This window comes from Ornithodoros turicata, chromosome 6 (genome assembly GCF_037126465.1).
Source record: "Ornithodoros turicata isolate Travis chromosome 6, ASM3712646v1, whole genome shotgun sequence".
NCBI classification, from domain to species: Eukaryota; Metazoa; Arthropoda; class Arachnida; order Ixodida; family Argasidae; genus Ornithodoros; species Ornithodoros turicata.
Window position 1 is genome coordinate 40,935,019 of NC_088206.1, and position 11,801 is coordinate 40,946,819.

General features: G+C 48.0%; 1 long non-coding RNA gene across 2 annotated transcripts; it reads left to right on the forward strand.

Annotated features, from left to right (window-relative positions):
- The first annotated feature begins 256 nt into the window (after window positions 1-256).
- On the forward strand, window positions 257-2,164 carry LOC135397899 (uncharacterized). Of its 2 annotated transcripts, XR_010423856.1 has the most exons (4): window positions 257-384; window positions 461-925; window positions 1,837-1,925; window positions 2,034-2,164. It is a non-coding gene; the product is annotated as an uncharacterized LOC135397899 (long non-coding RNA). The 2 variants fall into 2 exon arrangements; XR_010423855.1 differs by having other exon boundaries at window positions 1,837-2,164.
- The last annotated feature ends 9,637 nt before the right edge of the window (window positions 2,165-11,801 follow it).

An 11,801-nucleotide genomic window follows, 5' to 3' on the forward strand; every position in this document is an offset into this window, starting at 1 on the left:
TAGTTCGCGTAATTGCGAGCGTTCCAGCAAGTCTAAAGCGTTTAAGAGGCTTTGTATTGTTGTTCTCACCTGATGCTGTCGTTCTTGCAACCCGTCTGATATTGCAACTGTCTGTAAGTGGAAGCGTTTCTTCTAACCGCGAGCAGACCAGTCGGTCTCGTTTGACATGTCAAAGAGTGAAGACGCTGCCTTGCATGTGAAGCCAAGTCGTTCTTCGCCTTCAGGATTCTTGCTGTTTCAGGTGTGTAATTAATATAACTGTGAAGTAATATGTTCGACTGCGCCATGCATTCTCATTGTCCGTTTTACTCTATTTGCAGGGATCTGCACAACGACAGGGAGATAGAACGCCAAGTGAAGTCTACTGTATGCTTTGTGCAGACGGTATGTCATATGTCTCTACACTGCTCTACATATAGGTGTCCTGCCATCGTATTTTCTGGAACGACATTTCATGCAGGTTCAGCGTGTATGACGCAGCGGCCTCCAGCAAGAGAAACTCAAGCACCGTGTTCAAATGCGGTGGGGACTCTTGCTCGACATAACAACGCTTAGAAGTGCTTTTTCGGAAGAAGGACAAGTTGGACCGGAAATGAGGACCTAGGTGTGCTCTTTTGCGTTGTTGTTCACCGTTCGATCATTACCAATTTTTGTGCCCTCGTGAGTTCAACGCTCAGGTATGTTGATGATAAATGGATATGCGTTAAAAGGTACGTACTCCGGAGTGGTGAATTGTTGTGGTGAAGTGATTTGTTGCTGCTATCTCCTGTTTCGTGAGGGTTCTTGTCGGTACTCATATACCGCAGGCATGAGGGGCTTTCTTTGCAGAACATTTCAGTGAACCAAGACTGCAGCATTTTCAAGATTGCCATAACCAGCATCAATGCAGCTCTCATGTCAACATCAGCATCAAGACAGCTCTGATGTGAGCATCAGCCAGGGCAGCTCTGATGTTAACATCATCATCAGAGCAGCTGTGATGTTAACATCAGATCTGATGTGATTTGGGACACTGTCTTGATGCTAACATCAGCTGGTGTTAACATCAGCATCAGAGCAGCTCTGTGTTAGCATCAAGACAGCGTCCCAAATCACATCAGACCTGATGTCGCTTTTTTTTTCAATAGGGATGCTTCTCCTTGACCATGTTTTTTTTTTTGCTTATTGACGTTTTTGTGAAGGAACGCTGGATATGTGCACACCATTGACTGTCAGCTCTAGTCCCGGTCAGCTGTCATTTTTTACAGTTCTCGTTGTAGTAATTGCTAGTCATTTGCACCAAAGGCGCTGGATGTGAACTATTTTCTCTTTCCTGGACTTGCATTTCTCCCAGTCGTTGGCTTTGTCATTTTTTCATAATTTAAATTTTCTCTTGGTAACTCTTGAGTTTCGTAATCCCTACAGTGTGCATTTTACCATTTTTGATAAAGCTCATTCCACAAACCGTGCACAGACTATTTTGTGCTGACGTGCAGCAATTGTTCCGTTACGTCTAATGTTACATGCCATTCATTTTTGTGTCTGGGGCACTGAAGCGTGAGCAGATAGGCAGACTGCCTATTACTGCATAACTTCGTTTTCTTTGAGACACCACCACTTGTGCAGGCAGACCGCCTCTTGCGGTATGCTTTTTCTTTCTTTTGAGACACCGTTGACGTGCTAGTGGTTACGCAGTCAGGCTGCATATTACTGTATACCATTTCCCCCCATGCAGCAATTTTATCGTTACATCTAATATTAATGCTACAAGCCGTTCATTTCTTTCTGGGCCACTACCGAAGTGCAAGTGGTTAGGCAGACTGCCTACTACTGTATACCTTTTTTGTTTCCTTTCAGAGACCACCTCTTACTGGGTACGTTTCCCCCCCCCCCTTTTGAGACACCATTGAAGGGCCAGTGGTTACGCAGGCAGGCTGGATATTACGGTAGACCATTTCCACCCTTTTCTTTTCAGGCTACATTGCCAATGACAGTAGTTATGCGGACAGGCTGCATATTTCTGTATACCCCTCTTTTTTTGTTTTTCATTTCAGACACAATTGGCATACATTGGGTGATGCAGGCAGACTGCTTAGTGTGCACCACTCGTCGTTTAGTCTATTGAGGTGCTACAAGTGTTGTGTCAGTCTATTTCCTCTCCGAAAATAAAATGTTGGGCTCTACACACACTGTTTACACTCGAAATTATTGTAATTATTAAAAATAAGCATATTAATGCTAAAATATGCATGGGGGTAAATATGCATGGGGGAGCCCCCTGCCAGCATTATCGGGGATCCGTCGGGGACCTGCTGGGACCGAATACTTGCTGCCGATGTCGGTCCTTAATCATCCCGGTGTTGCAAACTGGAGGAAGGACCGGTATCGGCTGGTGGCATGCCCCCGACTTTGTAGGATTCTTTCCCGATGCTGGACCGGCTTCGCCCCGGTCCTTTGTGCTGCTTGGGATATTTATGGGGTACACAGTCAGTTTATGAGGTACCATGACTTGTACCGTATAAAGCAGTACCTCTTGCGCAAAATCTTATTGTGCTTTCCGCTGCTTTGAGCACTTCTTGCGTTCAAGTAACGCCCCAAAGGGTTCGATGTAGTCAGATAATGCATGTACATCGCACGGACTCGGAGATAAAGATTAGGTGTTGATTTACAACTATGATTGTTTCATTCACGGCAGATGATAAAACGTTTCCTGTCTATGTCGTCAGCTGAAAAGCCTCGACCGTGGTGCTTTTGTTTAAATTGTCTGCGTTTGTTTCAAGTATATTACGAACACAGGCTAGACAGTGAGCAAAGAAAATGCCGTTGTGTATATGTGATGTTTATTGCTGATTACGTATTTACATTGATAAAATAGAGAGAGATTGAACTCTCTCCGTGTGTTCGTGAAGGAGGCAGGTTTTCTTTTGGCCAACATGAAAACTAAAAGAAACAACAACAACAACTTTATTTTCGGCCTTGGAGAGTGGGGAGTTTCATCGCAACAGGCGATACTCTACCCCATTGCTGGGTGGAATGGGGGGAATAAAATAACGAGCCCCTTCACAATAGCGATCGAAGTCCGATGGTGTCCAGAAATGTCAGAAGAGCTTTGAGCGCAGAGCCTTGCTGGGCTGGATTGGGCCAGGGACCAAGCAATTTCGGTAGGGAGAAAGGGCGAGAGTCCAGCTGACGAAGAGACTCGGAGAGTGTGGTTCGGGAAGGTTCGTAGTGAGGGCAATGAAGAAGAATGTGCTCCAGATCCTCAAGAGCACCACAGTGGCAGCAGGTGGGAGAATCAATTTGTCTCAAGCGGTAACGCCACTGAGCTGTAAAGGCCACATCGAGGCGCATGCGGTGGATTAATGCAGCATCCTGACGAGATGTGTTTCGTGGCATGCGGAAAGCGAGCGTGCGATCAACTCTGTTCAACATAGAGGGGGGAAGAATGTCGGTTGTCCGTTGGCGGGAAGCCAGGGGTGTCACTAGACGTCGCAGAATTGAACGGCGGTCTCCTCTGAGCAGAACAATACGGGTCCGGTTCCGATACGAGAGTGCTGCTTCTGCGGCGCTGTCGGCCTGCTCGTTCCCCACGACACCACAATGGGCTGGAACCCACTGGAGAACTAGCCTGTGGCCTGCGGCGTAGATAGTGTGGTAAGCCATTAACACGTCTGTGACTAGGGGTGCGGATGGGCCTCGTATGCCGGAATTTTCAATTGCTTGAAGTACAGATTTGGAGTCTGTAAAGACTGCCCATTCCCGGGGGGGGGAAATCAGCGATGTGTTGTAGAAAGAAAAGGATGGCATAGAGTTCCGCAGCTGTGGAGGAGGTTGGATGTGAAAGGCGTCTTCCGTGCACGACGCCTTCGGATGGAATGACGAAGGCTGAGGCGGACTTGTTGTTTCGGGATGCGCCATCAGTATATGCTGCCGTAAACGTAGAAAACTTCTCGTCTACCAGAGCATGAAAATGGGCTCGGAGGACTTGAGGGGGGACCTGATCTCTTCTTTGCAGAAGGTTTCGGAGGCGTACAAAAGTGGGCGGTACCGGTAGAGACCAGGGGGCTTCCGGCGGTATAGTGTCCTTAGTTATGAAGCCAGTGAGAGTCTGGCGTGTCCTCTGCGCTACTCGATAGAAGTCGCTTCCAGGGCGGTATCGAATTTTCCTGAGTAGCGGGTGGCGGGGAATGTGAGCACGCAAACGGAGGTAGTGCCGAGCCGTTTCCCGTTCACGGAGAACTTCAATCGGAAGCTCACCAGCTTCAGCCAGTACTTGCCGTGTTTCAGCCATTCTTGGAACTCCGAGGCATCGACGAAGGCTTCGAGCAAACAGGGACCGAAGTGTATTTAATGAAGTTGTTGATATCCTGTGCAGAATAGGAAGGCTGTAAAGCACAGTTGCCCTCACCAATGCCGCGTGAACCGCGAGCAGGGAACGCTGATCACAGCCCCATCCTGAGCCAGAAAGATGTTGGATTGCGGGGAGCCATCGCTGCACTTTAGTTTCATGGTGTTTAATGTGCCGAGCCCAGCGCAAGTCCGAGTCGATTACCACGCCAAGGAAGCGGTGAAAGCGTACTGGTTCTAGCTTCTTTAAACCAAGCCAAAGTGGGAAATTGGCCATAGCTTTACGCGTGAAAGGGAGCTCGACACACTTTTCGGGTGAAAGGTCCATCCCGAGGTGCGTCAGGTACGTATGGATATTGTTTAAAGCGAGCTGCAGGCGGCGCTGGAGAGCCGGGCGTTCTAAAAGAAAAAGAACATTCTGGAATAGATAAGCTGTCGACGAACCGACAAGCCACACCTTCCAGTGGTTTCATAAGGTCCGGTGGGTCAGTTTCTTATTTTTTTTATCTTGCCTCAAATCTAGCGAATCGAACCTTTAATGCCTACGGAAGAAACATGCGTTATAAGTGCAGCCGCGTCCGCGTGTGAAGGTTATTTGTGATCAGGAAGCCGCCGTCTTCGCACGGTTAAGTTGAGCGGTTAAGGGACATGGAAAAAGGTCGGGAAGGTGTACCTGCTCATGGTAAGTTGCTCTTTAACGTTGTTCATTTCCGCTACAACTACGTGCATGTGTAGGGTGAGCGTAGTGAACGGTAGCTTGCCAGAGTACGTATGTGATTGTATTGAGGGTTGTATCAACCTAGAAACGTTCCACCTCAGTGTATTATTTTGGCTCGTCTAGTGCTGAATGTTATCATCCCAGTTGTAGCGCTGAAATATTTTTCGATGAAGATACAGTGGCGCGTACACTTGCCTTAACCAGCGGAGTGCGTGTCATCGGGCACTGATAGACAGCCGGAAACGAGATTGGGATGATCCACTATCCCGTTGAAGGGAGGGTCGGTACGCACAACGAATATGTCGAAATGCGAACTCATCCTCTGTGCGTACAGACCCTCCCTTCAAGGGGATAGTGGATCATCCCGACCTCGCTTCCAGCTGCCAATCAGTGCCCAATGACACGCGCTCCGCTGGTTAAGACAAGTCTGTGCACCACTGTACCTCCCGTCAGTCAATTAACGAACACTACTACCCCATGGCATGGCTACCTCCAATGGATTGTTTTGAATCCAGCTCTCCGGGTAAGGAATAAAATTATAATTCTATACTGCAGCGAAATCTGATCACCTTGATACATTGCTTTGCTGGAAAGTCAGGCACCAAGAGTAGCCAGTCGGCAAAACACCCATGGGTCAGAATGACGTCTTCACTGACGCGTATGACGGCGTAGCGATGTAGTTTGTCATGTTAGTAATGTAGTTTGTCAACACTAATTATTCATACGATCGAAATAAATCAAGCGAAGTGATCGGCTTTGCTGTGCTGTTACTCCTCAAGCCGACAGTGTAGTTTTATCTCTAATATCTAAACTTCATTTGTTTCTCAGCTGATACTGGAATTCGACGTCAGAATCCGCAAAAGCTTTGATCAAGCAATGGTGGAGATGACCAGCATCCTGGCAACTTTTTCAGCCATGAAGGAAAAAGAATCGCCGACATTCGTCGATGTGGACGTATTCTTACGTCCAAAAAAATTCGAAGTATGACCTGATATCAAGGGTATGTGGACTGCTTCCTTTGCTTGAGACAATCCTTTTGGAAGGCAAAAACACGAACTAATTACAGCGTTCCTCTCCAGACCGTCCCCGAAGAGGTAGTCTCTCCGGGACCGAAACTCTTTTTCTGGCAGGAGAGCCTTGTTTGGTGTAGCGACGGAAAGGCTGTGCAACTGGAACCGTCTGGCATACTTGAGTTTGCGCTGCTCTGCTGCTTGACAGTTTACTACAAAAAAAAAAAAGTGACATGCCCAGCTGCTTTTGGCCAGTTGTTAGGCCTGCTGCGAATATATTTGTTGTGGGCGACAACGAATTCCTGAAGCCGTACAGAAAGCCACGGCTTTCGCAGCTGCTGAAATCGCTGAAGGTCAAATAAAGAGCGGTTCAGTATTTAGATCGCCTTTTGTCTCTGTCCCGCATGGTCTTGCAACACGTTGGTCACCTTCGCGTATGTTACAGATGCACACTTAGGCGAGTGTGTATTACCACTACTGATACCAAAGCGTAAACGCACAATACATGATGCGCGTCGTGCATTTTGCTGTGCGTGCGATACGTCACGTACGGATTGTGTCACCACAAACATGTCCCCCTCCATTGTGTGTGGACTGTAGACTTCTTGGACAACTGTACCCCTTAGACGGGCGTACCTTTTAGACGGGCGTACCTCTTAGACGGCTGTGCCTCTTAGACGGATGTACCTCTTAGACGGGCGTACCTGTTAGACGGCTGTACCTCTTAGACGGTTGTACCCTTTAGACGACGGTACATCTAAAATGGCTGTACCTGTTAGACGGCAGTACCTCTGGACGGACGTACCTGTTAGACGGCACTACCTCTTACACGGCTGTACCTCTTATACAGGTGTACCTGCTAAATGGTTGTACCCTTTATACGGGGGTACCTGTTAGACGGCAGTACCTCGAAAGTGCTGTACCTTTTACGCGCTTTCGTACCGCATAAAATAAAGGGTACGATTTTGCAACAATGCACCTTACATGTAAGGTAGAAGAAGAGGACCAGAGAAGAAGAAGAAGGAGGAGGATAGAAGGTTTTTTGAGATTGAGATAGCCAGGAATATAGAGCAACTGTTACAATTGGCGCAGCCGACTCTCAGAATGTGGGTAGAACTGCAGGTGAAAAAGGACCCGATAGGCGATATGCTGTTCACCCAGTGTACAACGGTGGACGAAGACCCCATCGACCTCCCCAAAGAGGTGAGCGACTACCAATTTCGTACGTTTGTCTTGTCAAAGACAAAAAAGACCGTCGATGAAATATTCAACGAAGGCATGGTAAAAGTTAACATCAAAGTAGCGGACTACACCCACTACGTCACAAGTCGCTTGGAATTGACAACTACCGCACAAGGCGAGACCGATAGGATGCTACTGCGTTTGATCGAGGCGCAGGGGCAACAACTCATTAGGTGCCAAGAGGCCTTGAACTCTGTGCTTCGAACAGCCTCTGTAGGCCGTCATTTTGAAACTATGAAGCCAGACATCTTCGACAACCGGTCGACGACTCCGCAAGCATGGATGTCAACATACGAACATGCCTGCGAATGCAACAGTTGGTCAGGTGACAGAGAGAAAATTAACAATATGTGCCAGTTCCTATCAGGAATAGCAAGGAAATCGTACGACTTGCACCTCGGTAGGTGCAGTGGTGACACTTGGTCACAATGGAAAGACAGTTTTCTCAAGGCTTTCCGGGAAAATCCCATCGATAGTTGGGACAGAGCAATATTCTTCAAATACAGAGGAGGCTCGATTATGGATTACTTCTTCGAAAAGAGTCGCCTCCTGAACACTGCGCAACCAGATCTTCCAGAAAAAGCAATGATCAACTTGATCATCCATGGACTTCCCAAGGAAACACAGGCCCACGTACTCATCAGCGAGCCCACTACGAGTGAAGGACTGTTGAACTCTATGAGAAACATCAGCGTTAGAAGTTACCCCCCACGCAATGCTGAAGGTGTACCACAACCCCGATCGTCTGGTAGACAAAGACCACCGATAGTACCAGGCGTGTATGAGAGGCCACCAGCGAGCATACAGCAAGACAATGCTGTCACAGCAAGTGAGGAAAACGAAACATATCAGCAACTGGAAAACGCTTTAAACGATTAAACGAGGGTGCTCAGTCCCACCTAACGACACAAAATGAGACTGTCTTACTGGTTCATACAACCTTACTCTTCATCACCGTCCTCATTAATGACTGCCCTTCAAAAGCATTCATTGACACCGGAGCTTCTCTGTCTGTCATCAACAGAAACAAGGTAGACCCTGATCGAATTACAACCGGGAGACAAGTTAATGTACAAGGATACGATGGCCACATTACCTCTCGCAACACATGGGCTGACATTTTGCTGACGTACCAACAACGTGTCCTCTCTGTACACGCTCTGGTTCTCTCGGGAGTCCAGTATGACTTCCTGCTGTCACGACCGGACATGAAATCCCTCAAACTAAACCTGTATTGGGATGACAGGGTGGATGTTGACCCACGTGAATCTAGTATCAGCCATGCGTTTTGCATCCAAGAGAAAGACGACATAAAGGAACATTTCCCAGAGCTCGTCTGCCCCCAGGGATATCCTCCAGCAATCACTAATTTTTCTGTCCCTTTCAAGCTCAGTGACACAGCGGTCGTCAAGCAGAAGCCGTATCCAATTTCCAGAGAGAAGAGGAAATGGCTCGAACAGGAAATTGAAAACATGCTGCAAGCCGGTGTCATCAGACGTTCCACTTCTCCTTTTGCGTCACCAGTCACCATAGTACCGAAGGAAGACGGGTCTCTACGTTTATGCACGGACAACCGAAAAATCAACAGTCACACGGACCTTCTTCCGTACCCGATGCCACGAATAGACGATATCATCAACGAAACTGGTGGTTCAGTTTGCTTCTCCAGAATTGACTTGTGTAAAGGGTTCTGGCAAATTCCCATCACAGAAGAAACAAAACAGTATACTGCTTTCACAACATTCAACGGCTTGTTTGAATACAACAGACTGCCGTTTGGATGGAAAAATACTCCAGGATATTTCCAAAAGATGATGACCGAGGTACTTCAACCATTTCTTGGAAAATTCTGCCAAGTGTACATCGACGATATTCTGGTGTACTCTAAGTGCCTTTCTGACCACGGTAATCATTTGCGACAAGTGTTAGAGGCACTACGCGCGGCATCGCTTAAGGTCAACTTCAAGAAAAGCGAATTTTTCAAGCAACGCGTTACCTTCCTAGGAAGGGTATTCGATGGTTTTACGAAGACAACAAAAGCTGAGTCTGTAGCTAGAATCAAGCAACTTTCGAAACCTCACAACCTGCACTCACTCCGTGTTTTCCTCGGTTTGGCAGGGCACTTCCGTGCTTTCATAAAGGACTATGCGAGGAAGACGAAATGCCTAACTACGCTTACACAGAAAAATGTACCCTTCGTCTGGACACCAGACTGTGAAGCCGCATACGAATATCTCGTAGGGGCGATTTCTTCAGAACCAGTTCTCACGATACCAGATTTCCAACTGCCGTTCGAACTACACACAGATGCTTCGTATTGTGGTACCGGATCGGTGCTATATCAGCGCAACCTCTCAGCTCCAACCAAACAACAACTACGTGTGATCGGGTTCCAGTCGTACACATTCACCAAGCCGGAACTAAACTACTCTGTAACAGAAAAGGAGACCCTTGCAGTCCTTGTAGCCTTACGCTATTTCCAACCGTTTCTCGATGGTAGAAGGTTCCGTCTGGTAACAGATAACAGCGCGTTGACTCATCTTCTCCAAACAGCACAACCTAGAAATCGTATTGCCAGATGGATACTGGAACTCCAGCAGTACGATTACGACGTGACGCACCGTCCGGGACAGCAGCTGCAAGATGCCGATGCCCTGTCAAGACTACCACACAACCACGCCATAACTGGCCTCAGTGTACTAGACGTGTCGGAAGACCTAGACTTCAAGGATGGCAAATACTACGTTCCGCCGTCACTACGGGCACAAGTCCTTTCCCTCTATCATGACAGCCCGCACTCTGGTGGCGATGATGGGTTTCCAAGAACGTACGGCAAGATCAAGCAGCGCTTCATCTGGCCTGGCATGAAGGCTCGTGTGAAAGAATATGTTCGTTCGTGTCACACATGTCAACTAGCAAAAGCAAAGTTTCAACCACAGCCCGAAGTGTTAACGTTGCCCGAGCACTCGTCAGTGCCTTTCGAAGTGATTCATCTCGACTTCGCGGAGTTAAAGAAAAAGGCGGATACAAACAGACAGACACAGTCCTTCATCCTGAGCATCGACCAGTGTACACGCATGGTTGCGGCGCGACCAGGTAAAGAAAGCAGCCATGCTATTATAGCACGATCGGATAATGCAATGGCCTTTAAGAGCAAAATGCTACAGGACTGGGCTAGACAGCGGGGCATTACGCTCATATATACTTCACCGTACCATCCTGCCGGTAATGGCCTTGCAGAAAGGGCTATTCGGGATGTAAAACAATATCTCACATTGTACACTACGTTCCCGGGTGGGTGGAAGTGTTGCTTAGAAGCGGCCGTTCAACACCACAATCGGACTGCTGCCCTAGGCTGTTCCCCGCGATTCGCCGCTACAGGCCAACAAACACTTCTTCCGGCCGACATGCGCCTACGCATCGATGAAGGGATTCAATGCCAAGAACAACGGCTCACTCCCAAACAAGAACGCACTTACAGGGAGTCTATGAAGCGGTCCTACGACAAGAGGCACTCATCGAGAATTCCCAAGCTTCAAGCAGGGGACTTCATCCTCGTACGGAAAGGACTGCCTGGGCCATCTCGCCAGATTCTTGGTCCCTTCTTGGTTATCAGAACGGCACACAAGCAGGGAATACTCAAAAATATTGTCTACTCTGGACTTGGCGGCGAAGAAGAATGCGCTTCGGCAAGCAACGTAATTCCTTATCATCTCAGGAGAGATGAAAATCAGACGGAGCAGTAATGTAAGGTAGAAGAAGAGGACCAGAGAAGAAGAAGAAGGAGGAGGAGGAGGATAGAAGGTTTTTTGAGACTGAGATAGCCAGGAATAAAGAGCAACTGTTACAATATAAAAGGGGGTTTTAAGAGGTACAGATTTTAGAGTGTAGTAGGTGATCAAAATTAAGCTTTTCAATAAAATAAAAAATAAAAACAAGTCGTAGACGAAGACTACTTGTGCAGTCAGCTTATGCTACTCATGGGAACCGGTCCACCCGTCACAATCCCACTCGTCACCGGAAGTCTCGTCACAGGATAATTGGTCACACCGGCCCTCTGGTACGAGGTCCTTTTGTCACCGGAACACTTGTCAAGCGGGGCGGTTCGTCACCGGAACACTGGTTGCAAGGTTGACCCCGTTCCAAAGGGAATGCGTTTCACCGTGTTTTACCAAAGGGATCAGTCCAGTGCCCGACCCGCACTTCCGCGAACCCGGATTCCGAAGACCGCTGACCGTACAAATTTCACGTCTTTGCTAAGGGCACAGAGAGCATGGAAGTGACGAAAACTCAGCGTGGGGCTCCGTTGCTGGGGCGCGGACAAAAGTTGAGAGACTGACCAAGGTTAGGTCAGGAGAGCCTTTTACGTATTTCACACGTTGGGAAGTGGGTCAGTTCATGTAGAATATGCACCCGTCGAGACTGACCAAGGTTAGGTCAAAAGAGCCTTTTACTATTTCACACGTTGGAGAGTGGGTCAGTTCATGTAGAATATGCACCCGTCG